The 20,849-nt window shown below is 41.8% G+C and overlaps 1 protein-coding gene and 1 pseudogene across 1 annotated transcript in view; both read right to left on the bottom strand.

The window, feature by feature from the left end:
• The window catches only part of LOC142202309 (alpha-N-acetylneuraminide alpha-2,8-sialyltransferase-like), a 287,552-nt gene that overhangs the window by 94,229 nt on the left and 172,474 nt on the right, over positions 1 to 20,849 (bottom strand). The gene's annotated exons all lie outside the window — the stretch shown is intronic.
• The window catches only part of LOC142202241 (alpha-N-acetylneuraminide alpha-2,8-sialyltransferase-like), a 55,303-nt pseudogene continuing 36,478 nt past the window's right edge, over positions 2,025 to 20,849 (bottom strand).

Raw genomic sequence — 20,849 nt, 5'->3', positions numbered from 1 at the left:
GTTGACTCCGCCCACTCGTTAATTTTTCATGTGCCCGCACACAGTATAATCCTCCTACAGTCACCTGTAAATTATATGTCCCCCCTCTATCTCTCCCCCAGTTTCATATACACCCTTCATCTGCCCCCAGTTTCATGTCCCTCTTCCATCTCTGCCCCCAGATTCATGTCCCCCATCTCTGCCCCAAATTCATGTCCCACATCTCTGCCCCCAGATTCATGAACTCTCCATCTCTGCCCCCAAATTCATGTCCCACATCTCTGCCCCCAGATTCATGAACTCTCCATCTCTGCCCCCAAATTCATGTCCCACATCTCTTCCCCCAGATTCATGAACTCTCCATCTCTGCCCCCAAATTCATGTCCCACATCTCTGCCCCCAGATTCCTGTCCCTCCATCTCTGCCCCCAGATTCATGTCCCTCCATCTCTGCCCCCAGATTCATGTCCTCTCCATCTCTGCCCCCAGATTCATGTCCCCCATCTCTGCCCCCAGATTCATGTCCCCCATCTCTGCCCCCAGATTCATGTCCCTCCATCTCTGCCCCCAGATTCATGAACTCTCCATCTCTTCCCCCAAATTCATGTCCCACATCTCTGCCCCAGATTCCTGTCCCTCCATCTCTGCCCCCAGATTCATGTCCCTCCATCTCTGCCCCCAGATTCATGTCCCTCCATCTCTGCCCCCAGATTCCTGTCCCTCCATCTCTGCCCCCAGATTCATGTCCCTCCATCTCTGCCCCCAGATTCATGTCCCACATCTCTGCCCCCAGATTCATGTCCCCTCCATCTCTGCCCCCAGATTCATGTCCCTCCATCTCTGCCCCCAGATTCATGTCCCACATCTCTGCCCCCAGATTCATGTCTCCACATCTCTGCCCCCAGATTCCTGTCCCTCCATCTCTGCCCCCAGATTCATGTCCCTCCATCTCTGCCCCCAGATTCATGTCCCACATCTCTGCCCCCAGATTCATGTCCCTCCATCTCTGCCCCCAGATTCATGTCCCACATCTCTGCCCCCAGATTCCTGTGGTTGATCCCTGGGGACAACCCCCTCTCCCCGGGACAACCCCTTCCCCCCCGCTGCACTGACCTGCGGCTCCGGGACGATGTGGGCTGCCGCCATCTTGTTCACTGTGTCCCTGCTCACACGCCCACATTCAGTCCGCAACCTATGGTGCCGCAGCCTGCCATGCACCAATAGGAGGTGCGTGCACAGAGCAGCGCTGACGGAATGCCAGCTTCTATAACCGAGCCCGGAGGGGTCTTTGGAGGGTCACAGTGGTGATTTGGGGTGAGTGACCCACATTTTAAGTAGCCTACTACCTTTTCCTGGCAAGTGTGTGTGTGTGTGAAATTTCCCCAAAATCCATTCAGCCGTTTGGCTGTGATTGAGGAACAAACATCCGAACATCCAAACACACAAACTTTCACCTTTATAATATTAATAGGATATACATACACAAACACACACATACACGCATACACATACACACATACACATACACGCACACACATACCGTACACACATATACATACACACGTACCTGCCTAAAACTTTTGCATGGAACTGTAAGACTGGCAGGGGGAGATATGGTCAGTTATATAATCATAGATAAATAGTTCGAAAATACAATAAATACAAAAATAAATAGTCATGAAATAACACGAGTGCGATGGACAACACGTCTCGTCACTGGTCACAAAATCTTTCAGGATTATCTGGCTCCCCTCTTAGGGCTCAGTGCGCATTACTTTCTAGAATACAGAGGAGCTTCAGGAAACCGCTTTCCTCTAGAGGATCCAACATGGATTACAAGTCTACTTTGATCATGGGCAGGTTGCCATGTTTTAGAGCCCCAAATGCCTGAGGCCGCCTCATAGTGTATTATTGCCATGGTCCTTAGCCTCACACCACCAGCTGAGGTTCTTCTCTCCCAGTACTATGGCTTAATAATCACATCATTTCCCGATATCACCCCCATCTTTGTCTGTCCTTGTAGCGTTTCTGTAAATCTTTAATAAATTATCCTTCGCATTGTCCTACTTTGAGCTCCAGAGCTCCTTCACTGTGCATCTGTAGATATTGATAAAACTCATCCGGCATAGCGTGGACACCAGGTTTAGGAGGTGCATTGTCATAGTAGTGGTGGAGGATCGGGGTTCCTTCAAGATCTTGAGAAAATGGCCAGAATCCGTAGAGTGTCACCTTCTCGCAAACCTCGAAGGCTGCACTGACCAGCATGAGACCTGAGGACATACGCTTGAACTTCAGCCCAATTTTTTTCCAGTAGGCATCAAGGTTTAGGAGATATTGTGGGTTGAAGAAGACCACCCTGTTCTTCATGCCAAAGTCTTCCAAGGTGTAGAGTGTGCGGAGAGAGATATCTGTATTATGACCATATGAGAAGGCCGGCAGGAGAACCATGGCGGAGCCGTAAGCCTTTACCATGTTGGTGAATGGTTTCCTATAATCCATAAGGCTTTTATACCTATAGAAGGAGAGATTAGAAGAACATTATACATCACGAGTGATCTCATCTACAGGATTAGAAGAACATTATACATCACGAGTGATCACATCTACAGGATTACATGACCATTATACATCACGAGTGATCTCATCTACAGGACACGGTTGCGGCAACATCGCTTCTTAAAATGGATATCAAAATGTCTCAAGGTCAAAATAGTCATCGAAACAATTGAAGGTCAGCGCAACCTATATGGACATCTCTTTATCCTGACCTCCTAATAGGCATGACTGTAACCACCAGTTGGGTATGGGAGAACTCCGGTGATTCTCACATCATTACGCTATCTGTGTTGGGTAACATCGTTATGGATTGTCATATAACCATTGATGACCACAATACTGAGGAACTTACTTATCAATTAAGATACTTGGGTTGGCAGTGACGAGATGTGTCTTGGTCCCGACATCTTCAGTCCAATTCAGCGGAGGAAAATTCATCCTAAAAATGAAATATGTTGCTGATCATTACTATGTGACATGGGGGGTCCTGACTAAGGGTGGCAAATGGTTGTCAGATCGTTATGTTAATGTCATATTGAAGGTCCTTCACACAAAAGACGAGGTGAGGGGTAACCTAAAGTCACGGAGGAAACATATGGGTTCTTCTTCCTATGCTCAAGGAAGGGGTTCAAGACAACCTATATGACTACAAACTAAGTGGACGGCCATTCAGTGTCTTCAACGCTACAAGAGAGTTGTCACAAAGTGGGACACCCTCAGTCATTCACTGCACAGTGCCTACGCCTGGTAACACACAAGTACACACGGGCACATGAAATAAGCAAACCAGTTCATAATGGGGTTCATAACATCTTCTGGCCTTCTCACTGATGTCACCAGCCCCAAGAGGCCTGTGATTGAGCTTCAGCAGTCATGCAGGGGTAGAAAGTCGGAAGATGCTGTGGACATCCCAGAAAGACGAATGGAGGCTCAGGAAATGGGAGTGTGTTTTGTGCACTTCAGGGTGGGATCAACCAAATTCTGTCTGAAATGAATCTGCGAGGTTCCCCCATCACTAGTCTGAAAATGTGGCAATAACAGGGCTCAGTGGTTCCTTTCTTCTGTGACGTTGTGGGTTGTGGGCAGTTTTAGAGCTGCAAGGACAGACTTATTACAGTTTAGTATTCAGTATTTAGTTTAGTCCTATACTAGAATACAAAGCTTAAAAAGTAACAAAAATATCAAATAACTTTGACATACACAAGGCAAACAGTGATAGCAATAAGAAGGAATGAGCTAGAGAATATCACACCTGTTACTAATCTGAATAGTAAGACAACTTGAAGATGAACATTAGAGCCCTTATAAATACATAGGACAAGGAAGAAAGAGCAATTCGGCATTGTATTCTTCAGCCTTGGACTTGTCTGCCTGAACAATATCAAAAAAATATGGCTGTCTATGGGAACTGGACCACCAATGGAGGAGCTAAAACTCTTCAGATCAAGGTTTTTGGATCATTCCATTCTCACCTGAACACAAAGTCTGCCTTGTCAATGTCGGCACCGCACAAGCTGTTCCTCAAGATGCCGCCATTCCCGACAACTACACAACTTCTGATGGGCTTAGCGAAGGGAGACGTCTGTAATAAGAGGCAGAGAGTGCAGGTTAATAGATATGGAAATGATCAATAATTATCCCAAAGAGGTGAAACTAGTAAACGGTGATACAAAACCACGTAATACTGCTATCAGTACTGTATTATTGTATGTTGATGTATTGGTTTGTTCTTCCACCTTCTCATGTGCCTAATGTATTGTTGATACCCCCAGTTCTGCCCTAGCTCTACCCTGACCGTGTCCCCATCAGCAGCAGGAAACACCATTATTAGACTCTGGAGTCCTGCCAACCCCAGAGTACAGTAACCAGTGGCTCAGAGGAGGAGTGGGGAAATAATAACCAGTCATACTCAGCTCCTCTCACCTCTCCTGAGCTTTTCCTGATTTTCTGAGTCCAGAAGAGGTAAGAGAGGAAGAGTATGAACGGTTATTATTTGTATGCACCTCCCCCGGATCTCTGGCTATTATACCACAGATCCCACAGAATATTCCTGAATAGATTCTCCTGAGGTTTGGCAATTTCTAAAGCAAATTTGTTCAGGATGGGGTTTTGTTTAGAGTTACTGTAGAGGTTAGTGCAACTTATTAAGGGGATGCAGTTATCAGTATTTATCACGGATAATACCATTTGTATCAGTACAGGTACCATATGTGTAAAGACAGAAAACTTGCATATAAGGGAAGGTACCATATGCATCAGGGCAGATAATGTATATCTCAGGGTAGGCACTGTATAAATCAGGGTAGGTACTGTATATATCAGGGTAGGTACTGTATATCTCAGGGTAGGCACTGTATATATCAGGGTAGGTACTGTATATATCAGGGTAGGTACTGTATAAATCAGGGTAGGTACTGTATATATCAGGGTAGGTACTGTATAAATCAGGGTAGGTACTGTATATCTCAGGGTAGGTACTGTATATATCAGGGTAGGTACTGTATATCTCAGGGTAGGCACTGTATAAATCAGGGTAGGTACTGTATATATCAGGGTAGGTACTGTATAAATCAGGGTAGGTACTGTATATCTCAGGGTAGGCACTGTATATATCAGGGTAGGTACTGTATATACCAGGGTAGGTACTGTATATATCAGGGTAGGTACTTTATGTATCAGGGTAGGCACTGTATATACCAGGGTAGGTACTGTATATATCAGGGTAGGTACTTTATGTATCAGGGTAGGTACTGTATATACCAGGGTAGGTATTGTATATATCAGGGTAGGTACTGTATATCTCAGGGTAGGTATTGTATATATCAGAGCAGGTACTGTATATCTCAGGGTAGGTACTGTATATATCAGGGTAGGTACTGTATATATCAGAGCAGGTACAGTATATCTCAGTGTAGGTACTGTATATATCAGAGCAGGTACTGTATATCTCAGAGTAGGTACTTTATATCTCAGAGCAGGTACTGTATATATCAGGGTAGGTACTTTATGTATCAGGATAGGTACTGTATATCTCAGAGGAGGTACTGTAGGAAGATGATGACTCCATGGACTGTTATAACCCAACCCCCCCCCCCATACCCACCACCCACCCAACCCAACTCCCCCCCCACACACACTTTACTAGCTTTGGCAATGCCAAATACCTATTCGGACGTGCCAATAAAGCATTTTTTGATTTGATTTGATTTGATTTGATTTGTATATCTCAGGATAGGTACTGTATATCTCAGGGTAGGTACTGTATATATCAGGGTAGGTACTGTATATATCAGGGTAGGTACTGTATATCTCAGGGTAGGTACTGTATATATCAGGGTAGGTACTGTATATCTCAGGGTAGGTACTGTATATCTCAGGGTAGGTACTGTATATATCAGGGTAGGTACTGTATATCTCAGGGTAGGTACTGTATATCTCAGAGTAGGTACTGTATATCTCAGAGGAGGTACTGTATATCTCAGGATAGGTACTGTATATCTCAGGGTAGGTACTGTATATTTCAGAGCAGGTACTGTATATCTCAGGGTAGGTACTGTATATATCAGGGTAGGTACTGTATATCTCAGGGTAGGTACTGTATATCTCAGGGTAGGTACTTTATGTATCAGGGTAGGTACTGTATATATCAGGGTAGATACTGTAAATATTAGAGTATGTACTGTATGTATAGGGAAAATAATGTATGTACGTATCAAGGTAGGGATTGTATGTATCATTGTAGGTACTGCATATCTCAGGGTAGGTACTGTATATCTCAGGGTAGGTACTGTATATCTCAGGGTAGGTACTTTATGTATCAGGGTAGGTACTGTATATCTCAGGGTAGGTACTGTATATATCAGGGTAGGTACTTTATGTATCAGGGTAGGTATTGTATATATCAGAGCAGGTACTGTATATATCAGGGTAGGTACAGTATATCTCAGGGTAGGTACTGTATATATCAGGGAAGGTACTGTATATCTCAGGGTAGGTACTGTATATATCAGGGTAGGTACTGTATATATCAGGGTAGGTACTGTATATATCAGGGTAGGTACTTTATGTATCAGGGTAAGTACTGTATATCTTTGGATAGGTATTGTATATATCAGAGCAGGTACTGTATATCTCAGAGTAGGTACTGTATGTATCAGGGTAGGTACTGTATATCTCAGGGTAGGTACTGTATATCTCAGGGTAAGTACTGTATATCTTTGGATAGGTATTGTATATATCAGAGCAGGAACTGTATATCTCAGGGTAGGTACTGTATATCTCATAGTAGGTACTGTATATCTCAGGGTAGGTACTGTATATATCAGGGTAGGTATTGTATATATCAGAGCAGGTACTGTATATCTCAGGGTAGGTACAGTATATCTCAGGGTAGGTACTGTATATATCAGAGCAGGTACTGTATATCTCAGGGTAGGTACTGTATATATCAGGGTAGGTACTTTATGTATCAGGGTAGGTACTGTATATCTCAGGGTAGGTACTTTATATATCAGAGCAGGTACTGTATATCTCTGAGTAGGTACTGTACATATCAGGGTAGGTACTGTATATCTCAGGGTAGGTACTGTATATCTCAGAATAGGTACTGTATATTTCAGAGGAGGTACTGTATATCTCAGGGTAGGTATTGTATATATCAGAGCAGGTACTGTATATCTCAGGGTAGGTACAGTATATCTCAGGGTAGGTACTGTATATCTCAGGGTAGGTACTGTATATATCAGGGTAGGTACTTTATGTATCAGGGTAGGTACTGTATATCTCAGAGTAGGTACTGTATATATCAGGGTAGGTACTGTATATCTCACAGCAGGTACTGTATATCTCAGGGTAGGTACTTTATGTATATGGGTAGATACCTTTTATATCAGGGTAGGTACTGTATATCTCAGGGTAGGTACTGTATATATCAGGGAAGGTACTGTATATCTCAGGGTAGGTACTGTATATCTCAGAGTAGGTACTGTATGTATCAGGGTAGGTACTGTATATCTCAGGGTAGGTACTGTATATCTCAGGGTAAGTACTGTATATCTTTAGATAGGTATTGTATATATCAGAGCAGGAACTGTATATCTCAGGGTAGGTACTGTATATCTCATAGTAGGTACTGTATATCTCAGGGTAGGTACTGTATATATCAGGGTAGGTATTGTATATATCAGAGCAGGAACTGTATATCTCAGGGTAGGTACAGTATATCTCAGGGTAGGTACTGTATATCTCAGGGTAGGTACTGTATATATCAGGGTAGGTACTTTATGTATCAGGGTAGGTACTGTATATCTCAGGGTAGGTACTTTATATATCAGAGCAGGTACTGTATATCTCTGAGTAGGTACTGTACATATCAGGGTAGGTACTGTATATCTCAGGGTAGGTACTGTATATCTCAGAATAGGTACTGTACATCTCAGAGGAGGTACTGTATATCTCAGGGTAGGTATTGTATATATCAGAGCAGGTACTGTATATCTCAGGGTAGGTACAGTATATCTCAGGGTAGGTACTGTATATCTCAGGGTAGGTTCTGTATATATCAGGGTAGGTACTGTATATATCAGGGTAGGTACCGTATATATCAGGGTAGGTACTTTATGTATCAGGGTAGGTACTGTATATCTCAGAGTAGGTACTGTATATATCAGGGTAGGTACTGTATATCTCACAGCAGGTACTGTATATCTCAGGGTAGGTACTTTATGTATATGGGTAGATACTGTTTATATCAGGGTAGGTACGGTATATCTCAGAGTAGGTACTGTATATCTCAGAGGAGGTACTGTATATCTCAGGATAGGTACTGTATATCTCAGGGTAGGTACTGTATATTTCAGAGCAGGTACTGTATATCTCAGGGTAGGTACTGTATATATCAGGGTAGATACTGTAAATATTAGAGTATGTACTGTATGTATAGGGAAAATAATGTATGTACGTATCAAGGTAGGGATTGTATGTATCATTGTAGGTACTGTATATCTCAGGGTAGGTATTGTATATCTCAGGGTAGGTACTGTATATCTCAGGGTAGGTACTTTATGTATCAGGGTAGGTACTGTATATCTCAGGGTAGGTACTGTATATATCAGGGTAGGTACTTTATGTATCAGGGTAGGTATTGTATATATCAGAGCAGGTACTGTATATATCAGGGTAGGTACAGTATATCTCAGGGTAGGTACTGTATATATCAGGGTAGGTACTGTATATCTCAGGGTAGGTACTTTATGTATCAGGGTAGGTACTGTATATCTCAGGGTAGGTACTGTATATATCAGGGTAGGTACTTTATGTATCAGGGTAGGTATTGTATATATCAGAGCAGGTACTGTATATATCAGGGTAGGTACAGTATAACTCAGGGTAGGTACTGTATATATCAGGGAAGGTACTGTATATCTCAGGGTAGGTACTGTATATATCAGGGTAGGTACTGTATATATCAGGGTAGGTACTTTATGTATCAGGGTAAGTACTGTATATCTTTGGATAGGTATTGTATATATCAGAGCAGGTACTGTATATCTCAGGGTAGGTACAGTATATCTCAGGGTAGGTACTGTATATCTCAGGGTAGGTACTGTATATATCAGGGTAGGTACTTTATGTATCAGGGTAGGTACTGTATATCTCAGAGTAGGTACTGTATATATCAGGGTAGGTACTGTATATCTCACAGCAGGTACTGTATATCTCAGGGTAGGTACTTTATGTATATGGGTAGATACTGTTTATATCAGGGTAGGTACTGTATATCTCAGAGTAGGTACTGTATATCTCAGAGGAGGTACTGTATATCTCAGGATAGGTACTGTATATCTCAGGGTAGGTACTGTATATTTCAGAGCAGGTACTGTATATCTCAGGGTAGGTACTGTATATATCAGGGTAGGTACTGTATATCTCAGGGTAGGTACTGTATATATCAGAGCAGCTACTGTATATCTCAGAGTAGGTACTGTATATCTCAGGGTAGGTACTTTATGTATCAGGGTAGGTACTGTATATATCAGGGTAGATACTGTAAATATTAGAGTATGTACTGTATGTATAGGGAAAATAATGTATGTACGTATCAAGGTAGGGATTGTATGTATCATTGTAGGTACTGTATATCTCAGGGTAGGTACTGTATATCTCAGGGTAGGTACTGTATATCTCAGGGTAGGTACTTTATGTATCAGGGTAGGTACTGTATATCTCAGGGTAGGTACTGTATATATCAGGGTAGGTACTTTATGTATCAGGGTAGGTATTGTATATATCAGAGCAGGTACTGTATATATCAGGGTAGGTACAGTATATCTCAGGGTAGGTACTGTATATATCAGGGAAGGTACTGTATATCTCAGGGTAGGTACTGTATATATCAGGGTAGGTACTTTATGTATCAGGGTAGGTACTGTATATCTCAGGGTAGGTACTGTATATCTCAGGGTAGGTACTGTATATCTCAGGGTAGGTACTTTATGTATCAGGGTAGGTACTGTATATCTCAGGGTAGGTACTGTATATATCAGGGTAGGTACTTTATGTATCAGGGTAGGTACTGTATATATCAGGGTAGGTACTGTATATATCAGGGTAGGTACTGTATATATCAGGGTAGGTACTTTATGTATCAGGGTAAGTACTGTATATCTTTGGATAGGTATTGTATATATCAGAGCAGGTACTGTATATCTCAGAGTAGGTACTGTATGTATCAGGGTAGGTACTGTATATCTCAGGGTAGGTACTGTATATCTCAGGGTAAGTACTGTATATCTTTAGATAGGTATTGTATATATCAGAGCAGGAACTGTATATCTCAGGGTAGGTACTGTATATCTCATAGTAGGTACTGTATATCTCAGGGTAGGTACTGTATATATCAGGGTAGGTATTGTATATATCAGAGCAGGAACTGTATATCTCAGGGTAGGTACAGTATATCTCAGGGTAGGTACTGTATATCTCAGGGTAGGTACTGTATATATCAGGGTAGGTACTTTATGTATCAGGGTAGGTACTGTATATCTCAGGGTAGGTACTTTATATATCAGAGCAGGTACTGTATATCTCTGAGTAGGTACTGTACATATCAGGGTAGGTACTGTATATCTCAGGGTAGGTACTGTATATCTCAGAATAGGTACTGTACATCTCAGAGGAGGTACTGTATATCTCAGGGTAGGTATTGTATATATCAGAGCAGGTACTGTATATCTCAGGGTAGGTACAGTATATCTCAGGGTAGGTACTGTATATCTCAGGGTAGGTACTGTATATCTCAGGGTAGGTTCTGTATATATCAGGGTAGGTACTGTATATATCAGGGTAGGTACTGTATATATCAGGGAAGGTACTGTATATCTCAGGGTAGGTACTGTATATCTCAGGGTAGGTTCTGTATATATCAGGGTAGGTACTGTATATATCAGGGTAGGTACTGTATATATCAGGGTAGGTACTTTATGTATCAGGGTAGGTACTGTATATCTCAGAGTAGGTACTGTATATATCAGGGTAGGTACTGTATATCTCACAGCAGGTACTGTATATCTCAGGGTAGGTACTTTATGTATATGGGTAGATACTGTTTATATCAGGGTAGGTACTGTATATCTCAGAGTAGGTACTGTATATCTCAGAGGAGGTACTGTATATCTCAGGATAGGTACTGTATATCTCAGGGTAGGTACTGTATATTTCAGAGCAGGTACTGTATATCTCAGGGTAGGTACTGTATATATCAGGGTAGGTACTGTATATCTCAGGGTAGGTACTGTATATATCAGAGCAGCTACTGTATATCTCAGAGTAGGTACTGTATATATCAGGGTAGATACTGTAAATATTAGAGTATGTACTGTATGTATAGGGAAAATAATGTATGTACGTATCAAGGTAGGGATTGTATGTATCATTGTAGGTACTGTATATCTCAGGGTAGGTACTGTATATCTCAGGGTAGGTACTGTATATCTCAGGGTAGGTACTTTATGTATCAGGGTAGGTACTGTATATCTCAGGGTAGGTACTGTATATATCAGGGTAGGTACTTTATGTATCAGGGTAGGTATTGTATATATCAGAGCAGGTACTGTATATATCAGGGTAGGTACAGTATATCTCAGGGTAGGTACTGTATATATCAGGGTAGGTACTGTATATCTCAGGGTAGGTACTTTATGTATCAGGGTAGGTACTGTATATCTCAGGGTAGGTACTGTATATATCAGGGTAGGTACTTTATGTATCAGGGTAGGTATTGTATATATCAGAGCAGGTACTGTATATATCAGGGTAGGTACAGTATAACTCAGGGTAGGTACTGTATATATCAGGGAAGGTACTGTATATCTCAGGGTAGGTACTGTATATAGCAGGGTAGGTACTGTATATATCAGGGTAGGTACTGTATATATCAGGGTAGGTACTTTATGTATCAGGGTAAGTACTGTATATCTTTGGATAGGTATTGTATATATCAGAGCAGGTACTGTATATCTCAGAGTAGGTACTGTATGTATCAGGGTAGGTACTGTATATCTCAGGGTAGGTACTGTATATCTCAGGGTAAGTACTGTATATCTTTGGATAGGTATTGTATATATCAGAGCAGGAACTGTATATCTCAGGGTAGGTACTGTATATCTCATAGTAGGTACTGTATATCTCAGGGTAGGTACTGTATATATCAGGGTAGGTATTGTATATATCAGAGCAGGTACTGTATATCTCAGGGTAGGTACAGTATATCTCAGGGTAGGTACTGTATATATCAGAGCAGGTACTGTATATCTCAGGGTAGGTACAGGTATATCTCAGGGTAGGTACTGTATATATCAGGGTAGGTACTTTATGTATCAGGGTAGGTACTGTATATCTCAGGGTAGGTACTTTATATATCAGAGCAGGTACTGTATATCTCTGAGTAGGTACTGTACATATCAGGGTAGGTACTGTATATCTCAGGGTAGGTACTGTATATCTCAGAATAGGTACTGTATATCTCAGAGGAGGTACTGTATATCTCAGGGTAGGTATTGTATATATCAGAGCATGTACTGTATATCTCAGGGTAGGTACAGTATATCTCAGGGTAGGTACTGTATATCTCAGGGTAGGTACTGTATATATCAGGGTAGGTACTTTATGTATCAGGGTAGGTACTGTATATCTCAGAGTAGGTACTGTATATATCAGGGTAGGTACTGTATATCTCACAGCAGGTACTGTATATCTCAGGGTAGGTACTTAATGTATATGGGTAGATACTGTTTATATCAGGGTAGGTACTGTATATCTCAGAGTAGGTACTGTATATCTCAGAGGAGGTACTGTATATCTCAGGATAGGTACTGTATATCTCAGGGTAGGTACTGTATATTTCAGAGCAGGTACTGTATATCTCAGGGTAGGTACTGTATATATCAGGGTAGGTACTGTATATCTCAGGGTAGGTACTGTATATATCAGAGCAGCTACTGTATATCTCAGAGTAGGTACTGTATATCTCAGGGTAGGTACTTTATGTATCAGGGTAGGTACTGTATATCTCAGGGTAGGTACTTTATGTATCAGGGTAGGTACTGTATATATCAGGGTAGATACTGTAAATATTAGAGTATGTACTGTATGTATAGGGAAAATAATGTATGTACGTATCAAGGTAGGGATTGTATGTATCATTGTAGGTACTGTATATCTCAGGGTAGGTACTGTATATCTCAGGGTAGGTACTGTATATCTCAGGGTAGGTACTTTATGTATCAGGGTAGGTACTGTATATCTCAGGGTAGGTACTGTACATATCAGGGTAGGTACTTTATGTATCAGGGTAGGTATTGTATATATCAGAGCAGGTACTGTATATATCAGGGTAGGTACAGTATATCTCAGGGTAGGTACTGTATATATCAGGGAAGGTACTGTATATCTCAGGGTAGGTACTGTATATATCAGGGTAGGTACTGTGTATATCAGGGTAGGTACTGTATATATCAGGGTAGGTACTTTATGTATCAGGGTAAGTACTGTATATCTTTGGATAGGTATTGTATATATCAGAGCAGGTACTGTATATCTCAGAGTAGGTACTGTATGTATCAGGGTAGGTACTGTATATCTCAGGGTAGGTACTGTATATCTCAGGGTAAGTTCTGTATATCTTTGGATAGGTATTGTATATATCAGAGCAGGAACTGTATATCTCAGGGTAGGTACTGTATATCTCATAGTAGGTACTGTATATCTCAGGGTAGGTACTGTATATATCAGGGTAGGTATTGTATATATCAGAGCAGGTACTGTATATCTCAGGGTAGGTACTGTATATCTCAGGGTAGGTACTGTATATCTCAGGGTAGGTACAGTATATCTCAGGGTAGGTACTGTATATCTCAGGGTAGGTACTGTATATATCAGGGTAGGTACTTTATGTATCAGGGTAGGTACTGTATATCTCAGGGTAGGTACTTTATATATCAGAGCAGGTACTGTATATCTCTGAGTAGGTACTGTACATATCAGGGTAGGTACTGTATATCTCAGGGTAGGTACTGTATATCTCAGAATAGGTACTGTATATCTCAGAGGAGGTACTGTATATCTCAGGATAGGTACTGTATATCTCAGGGTAGGTATTGTATATATCAGAGCAGGTACTGTATATCTCAGGGTAGGTACAGTATATCTCAGGGTAGGTACTGTATATATCAGAGCAGGTACTGTATATCTCAGGGTAGGTACAGTATATCTCAGGGTAGGTACTGTATATCTCAGGGTAGGTACTGTATATATCAGGGTAGGTACTTTATGTATCAGGGTAGGTACTGTATATCTCAGAGTAGGTACTGTATATCAGGGTAGGTACTGTATATCTCACAGCAGGTACTGTATATCTCAGGGTAGGTACTTTATGTATATGGGTAGATACTGTTTATATCAGGGTAGGTACTGTATATCTCAGAGTAGGTACTGTATATCTCAGAGGAGGTACTGTATATCTCAGGATAGGTACTGTATATCTCAGGGTAGGTACTGTATATTTCAGAGCAGGTACTGTATGTATCAGGGTAGGTACTGTATATCTCAGGGTAGGTACTGTATATATCAGAGCAGCTACTGTATATCTCAGAGTAGGTACTGTATATCTCAGGGTAGGTACTTTATGTATCAGGGTAGGTACTGTATATATCAGGGTAGATACTGTAAATATTAGAGTATGTACTGTATGTATAGGGAAAATAATGTATGTACGTATCAAGGTAGGGATTGTATGTATCATTGTAGGTACTGTATATCTCAGGGTAGGTACTGTATATCTCAGGGTAGGTACTGTATATCTCAGGGTAGGTACTTTATGTATCAGGGTAGGTACTGTATATCTCAGGGTAGGTACTGTATATATCAGGGTAGGTACTTTATGTATCAGGGTAGGTATTGTATATATCAGAGCAGGTACTGTATATATCAGGGTAGGTACAGTATATCTCAGGGTAGGTACTGTATATATCAGGGAAGGTACTGTATATCTCAGGGTAGGTACTGTATATATCAGGGTAGGTACTGTATATATCAGGGTAGGTACTTTATGTATCAGGGTAAGTACTGTATATCTTTGGATAGGTATTGTATATATCAGAGCAGGTACTGTATATCTCAGAGTAGGTACTGTATGTATCAGGGTAGGTACTGTATATCTCAGGGTAGGTACAGTATATCTCAGGGTAGGTACTGTATATCTCAGGGTAAGTACTGTATATCTTTGGATAGGTATTGTATATATCAGAGCAGGAACTGTATATCTCAGGGTAGGTACTGTATATCTCATAGTAGGTACTGTATATCTCAGGGTAGGTACTGTATATATCAGGGTAGGTATTGTATATATCAGAGCAGGTACTGTATGTCTCAGGGTAGGTACAGTATATCTCAGGGTAGGTACTGTATATATCAGAGCAGGTACTGTATATCTCAGGGTAGGTACAGTATATCTCAGGGTAGGTACTGTATATCTCAGGGTAGGTACTGTATATATCAGGGTAGGTACTTTATGTATCAGGGTAGGTACTGTATATCTCAGGGTAGGTACTTTATATATCAGAGCAGGTACTGTATATCTCTGAGTAGGTACTGTACATATCAGGGTAGGTACTGTATATCTCAGGGTAGGTACTGTATATCTCAGAATAGGTACTGTATATCTCAGAGGAGGTACTGTATATCTCAGGATAGGTACTGTATATCTCAGGGTAGGTATTGTATATATCAGAGCAGGTACTGTATATCTCAGGGTAGGTACAGTATATCTCAGGGTAGGTACTGTATATCTCAGGGTAGGTACTGTATATATCAGGGTAGGTACTTTATGTATCAGGGTAGGTACTGTATATCTCAGAGTAGGTACTGTATATATCAGGGTAGGTACTGTATATCTCACAGCAGGTACTGTATATCTCAGAGTAGGTACTGTATATCTCAGGGTAGGTACAGTATATCTCAGGGTAGGTACTGTATATATCAGGGTAGGTACTGTATATATCAGGGTAGGTACTGTATATATCAGGGTAGGTACTTTATGTATCAGGGTAAGTACTGTATATCTTTGGATAGGTATTGTATATATCAGAGCAGGTACTGTATATCTCAGAGTAGGTACTGTATGTATCAGGGTAGGTACTGTATATCTCAGGGTAGGTACTGTATATATCAGGGTAGGTATTGTATATATCAGAGCAGGTACTGTATATCTCAGGGTAGGTACAGTATATCTCAGGGTAGGTACTGTATATATCAGAGCAGGTACTGTATATCTCAGGGTAGGTACAGTATATCTCAGGGTAGGTACTGTATATCTCAGGGTAGGTACTGTATATATCAGGGTAGGTACTTTATGTATCAGGGTAGGTACTGTATATCTCAGGGTAGGTACTTTATATATCAGAGCAGGTACTGTATATCTCTGAGTAGGTACTGTACATATCAGGGTAGGTACTGTATATCTCAGGGTAGGTACTGTATATCTCAGAATAGGTACTGTATATCTCAGAGGAGGTACTGTATATCTCAGGATAGGTACTGTATATCTCAGGGTAGGTATTGTATATATCAGAGCAGGTACTGTATATCTCAGGGTAGGTACTGTATATATCAGGGTAGGTACTGTATATCTCAGGGTAGGTACAGTATATCTCAGGGTAGGTACTGTATATATCAGAGCAGGTACTGTATATCTCAGGGTAGGTACAGTATATCTCAGGGTAGGTACTGTATATCTCAGGGTAGGTACTGTATATATCAGGGTAGGTACTTTATGTATCAGGGTAGGTACTGTATATCTCAGAGTAGGTACTGTATATATCAGGGTAGGTACTGTATATCTCACAGCAGGTACTGTATATCTCAGGGTAGGTACTTTATGTATATGGGTAGATACTGTTTATATCAGGGTAGGTACTGTATATCTCAGAGGAGGTACTGTATATCTCAGGATAGGTACTGTATATCTCAGGGTAGGTACTGTATATTTCAGAGCAGGTACTGTATATCTCAGGGTAGGTACTGTATATATCAGGGTAGGTACTGTATATCTCAGGGTAGGTACTGTATATATCAGAGCAGCTACTGTATATCTCAGAGTAGGTACTGTATATCTCAGGGTAGGTACTTTATGTATCAGGGTAGGTACTGTATATATCAGGGTAGATACTGTAAATATTAGAGTATGTACTGTATGTATAGGGAAAATAATGTATGTACGTATCAAGGTAGGGTTTGTATGTATCATTGTAGGTACTGTATATCTCAGGGTAGGTACTGTATATCTCAGGGTAGGTACTGTATATCTCAGGGTAGGTACTTTATGTATCAGGGTAGGTACTGTATATCTCAGGGTAGGTACTGTATATATCAGGGTAGGTACTTTATGTATCAGGTTAGGTATTGTATATATCAGAGCAGGTACTGTATATATCAGGGTAGGTACAGTATATCTCAGGGTAGGTACTGTATATATCAGGGAAGGTACTGTATATCTCAGGGTAGGTACTGTATATATCAGGGTAGGTACTGTATATATCAGGGTAGGTACTTTATGTATCAGGGTAAGTACTGTATATCTTTGGATAGGTATTGTATATATCAGAGCAGGTACTGTATATCTCAGAGTAGGTACTGTATGTATCAGGGTAGGTACTGTATATCTCAGGGTAGGTACAGTATATCTCAGGGTAGGTACTGTATATCTCAGGGTAAGTACTGTATATCTTTGGATAGGTATTGTATATATCAGAGCAGGAACTGTATATCTCAGGGTAGGTACTGTATATCTCATAGTAGGTACTGTATATCTCAGGGTAGGTACTGTATATATCAGGGTAGGTATTGTATATATCAGAGCAGGTACTGTATGTCTCAGGGTAGGTACAGTATATCTCAGGGTAGGTACTGTATATATCAGAGCAGGTACTGTATATCTCAGGGTAGGTACAGTATATCTCAGGGTAGGTACTGTATATCTCAGGGTAGGTACTGTATATATCAGGGTAGGTACTGTATATCTCAGGGTAGGTACTTTATATATCAGAGCAGGTACTGTATATCTCTGAGTAGGTACTGTACATATCAGGGTAGGTACTGTATATCTCAGGGTAGGTACTGTATATCTCAGAATAGGTACTGTATATCTCAGAGGAGGTACTGTATATCTCAGGATAGGTACTGTATATCTCAGGGTAGGTATTGTATATATCAGAGCAGGTACTGTATATCTCAGGGTAGGTACAGTATATCTCAGGGTAGGTACTGTATATCTCAGGGTAGGTACTGTATATATCAGGGTAGGTACTTTATGTATCAGGGTAGGTACTGTATATCTCAGAGTAGGTACTGTATATATCAGGGTAGGTACTGTATATCTCACAGCAGGTACTGTATATCTCAGAGTAGGTACTGTATATCTCAGGGTAGGTACAGTATATCTCAGGGTAGGTACTGTATATATCAGAGCAGGTACTGTATATCTCAGGGTAGGTACAGTATATCTCAGGGTAGGTACTGTATATCTCAGGGTAGGTACTGTATATATCAGGGTAGGTACTTTATGTATCAGGGTAGGTACTGTATATCTCAGGGTAGGTACTGTATATATCAGGGTAGGTACTGTATATATCAGAGCAGGTACTGTATATCTCAGGGTAGGTACTTTATGTATATGGGTAGATACTGTTTATATCAGGGTAGGTACTGTATAGCTCAGGGTAGGTACTTTATGTATCAGGGTAGGTACTGTATATATCAGGGTAGGTACTTTATGTATCAGGGTAGGTACTTTGTGTATCAGGGTAGGTATTGTATATATGTTTTGGGATAAATATAACAGTCCATGGAGTCTCATCTTCCTCTTGTTTGGTGACAGCTGGACACGTATTGGGCAGCGATCTCCACAGTGGCCTCTTCTTCTCCCAGTAGGATGTAGAGTTTCCTCTTCTCGTCTGCAGATATGAAGTCTGGGATGTGGGCAGAGAGTCTTTGGTAGTAGACGGCCCTCATAGCTGAGTATTTGGTGCAGTGTAGCAGGAAGTGGGTCTCGTCTTCTAGGGCCCCCTGGTCACAGTGCTGGCACAGTCTCTTCTCCCGTGGCTTGTACGTCTGCCTGTATCGCCCCGTCTCTATCTCTAGGTTGTGGGCGCTCAGTCTGTACCGGCTCAGGGTCTGTCTGTGCTTGGGGTGGCGTATTCTCTCCAGGTAGGTGGCCATGGTGTAGTCCCTTTGTAGGGATTGGTACACATTGGTGAGTTTCTTGGAGTTATTTATTTCGTTTCTCCATTCTTCAATGTACCGCTCTCTGTTTGCCTCTGTGGTCGCCTTTATTTCGGCCTTGGTTATCATCTGTTGGAGTTTTTGGTTTGGTGGTTGGCTGCTGTTTGGTTGGTGAGTGTCTGGTTTGCTCAGGTGGCTTAGCCAGGCTTGGTGGTGGTAGGAGTCAGGCTTGCTCCCCTGGATGTGTGCCTGGAAAGCTAGCGCCCTCTTCTGTATGGTGAGCCATAGGGGGAGTCTGCCTAGCTCTGCCCTGCAGGCTATGTTGGTGGTGTTGCGATGGACATGGAGCAGGTATTTGCAGAACTCCAGGTGGAAGTTCTCTGTTGGGCTGGAATCCCACTGTGACTGGTCTGGGTAGGTGGCTGGGCCCCAAACCTCACTGCCATAGAGAAGGATCGGGGAGATGACAGCGTCAAATATCTTCAGCCAGACCCTCACCGGTGGTTTGAGGTGGTACAGTTGTCTTCTGATGGCGTAGAAGGTTCTGCAGGCTTTTGCTTTCAGGGTTTCTATTGCTGCTTTGAAGCTTCCTGATTGGCTGAGCTCCAGCCCCAGGTAGGTGTAGCTGTTGGTTTTCTCCAGTGTGGAGCCATTCAGTGTGAATTGTGAGGTGGTGGAGGCTTTATTGTGGCCCTTCTTCTGGAATACCATGATTTTGGTCTTCTTCTGGTTGATGGGTAGGGCCCATGTGATGCTGAATGTTTCCAGCACTGACAGGCTTTCTTGGAGGTCTTTCTCGGTGGGGGCCAGGAGTAGGAGGTCATCGGCGTATAGCAGGAACTTCACCTCTCGATTGTTCAGGGTGAGGCCTGGGGTTGGTGAGGCCTCCAGGGCTGTAGCCAGTTCATTGATATAGATGTTGAAGAGCGTTGGGCTCAGGCTACAGCCTTGTCTGACCCCTCGGGCCTGTTGGAAGTATGCGGTCCTTTTCCCATTCACCTTCACACTGCACTGGTTTCCGGTGTAGGAGCTCTTGATGACGTCGTACGTTCTTCCTCCTATTCCACTCTCTAGGAGTTTTAGAAGTAGGCCTGGGTGCCATACTGAATCAAACGCCTTCTTAAAGTCCACGAAGCAGGCTAATATCTTGCCTCTTCTGGTGTTGTGGACGTGCGTCTTGATGAGGCTGTGCAGGGTGTAGATATGGTCTGTGGTGCGGTGGTTTGGCATGAACCCTGCTTGGCTCTTGCTGAGGACCCCGTGTTGTGTGAGGAAGGTGAGGATTCTGTTATTGATGATGCTGTTGAACAGTATATCAGGGTAGGCACTGTATATATCAGGGTAGGTACTGTATATACCAGGGTAGGTACTGTATATATCAGGGTAGGTACTTTATGTATCAGGGTAGGTATTGTATATATCAGAGCAGGTACTGTATATCTCAGGGTAGGTATTGTATATATCAGAGTAGGTACTGTATATCTCAGGGTAGGTATTGTATATATCAGAGCAGGTACTGTATATCTCAGGGTAGGTACAGTA

The sequence above is a fragment of the Leptodactylus fuscus genome, chromosome 5, assembly GCF_031893055.1.
Source record: "Leptodactylus fuscus isolate aLepFus1 chromosome 5, aLepFus1.hap2, whole genome shotgun sequence".
NCBI classification, from domain to species: Eukaryota; Metazoa; Chordata; class Amphibia; order Anura; family Leptodactylidae; genus Leptodactylus; species Leptodactylus fuscus.
The sequence above is the reverse complement of the archived record's forward strand: the minus strand, read 5'-3'. Positions and strand labels throughout refer to the sequence as shown.